Source organism: Sinocyclocheilus anshuiensis, unplaced genomic scaffold (assembly GCF_001515605.1).
Source record: "Sinocyclocheilus anshuiensis isolate Anshui unplaced genomic scaffold, SAMN03320099.WGS_v1.1 scaffold3152, whole genome shotgun sequence".
In the NCBI taxonomy this organism is placed as follows: domain Eukaryota; kingdom Metazoa; phylum Chordata; class Actinopteri; order Cypriniformes; family Cyprinidae; genus Sinocyclocheilus; species Sinocyclocheilus anshuiensis.
This window is the reverse complement of record NW_015549755.1, coordinates 77,237-78,167: the sequence shown is the minus strand read 5'-3', so window position 1 is coordinate 78,167 and position 931 is coordinate 77,237.

Here is a 931-nt window from a genome sequence, read left to right as displayed (position 1 = left end):
ATCTATGTTAACTGGCCTTCTATTAATGCAGTAGCCCACAGACAACAGTGTGTGGTCTATCATTGGTTTACATTTTTGCACAGTTTAGCAGTATGATTAATTTACAACAAAAAGGAAAGCATAATGCTTTATTCTCCAATTATTATTATTTTTTTTTTTGGTCTGTAATTTTCAAGAAGATTGCTCTCCAGGAGCAAGGTTGAAGACCCATAGTGTAATGAATGCCTGATGAAACAATTGGGTCAGTTGTGGAAATGCCACTTGCCCAGTAGTGGTCATGTACATGTGATTTTATTCCTTGGAAACTTAAACAAATTAGTTTTCTTTTATTCATCCAAAACTAATTTAAATATATGACCAAGGCAACATTATCTAGCTGGCTAATTTATATTTGTCAGGATTGCTAGAAGTTTCATGAAAGGCAGTTAAGACAGATTTTATAAGTATCAACAAATAAGTAATGCTTTAGACTGTATGCCACTGTTTAGCTACATAAGTATGAATTTATAGCTGTTGTTACGTATCCGGTCCATGAACTTCCGTCTGCTAGCCATCAGAGGTCACCCTTTCCATTTTCATTGACTCTCGCACTACACACTGTTGCATAGCACCTCGGGCTACATATCCCATCATTCATTGCACTGATTGCACACAGCACTGATTGCACACAGCTGTTTCATATCACTCACTCACTATTTAACACTCAATCTCACTCCTTTCAACTGCCGAGTATTGTTTAGCGTTTATCACTGTGATAGCTGATAGCTACTTTACGGAGCCTGCTCTAGCTTGCATAGTCTAGTCATCGTCTTGCCTTGCCTGTTTCCCTGGTTCCTGATTCTTGCCACGTATCTTGGATTGACCCTTTGCTTGCTGTTTTCGGACTGTGTTTGCTCCTCGCCTGGACTTTTGCTCACGTTTACGGATTACC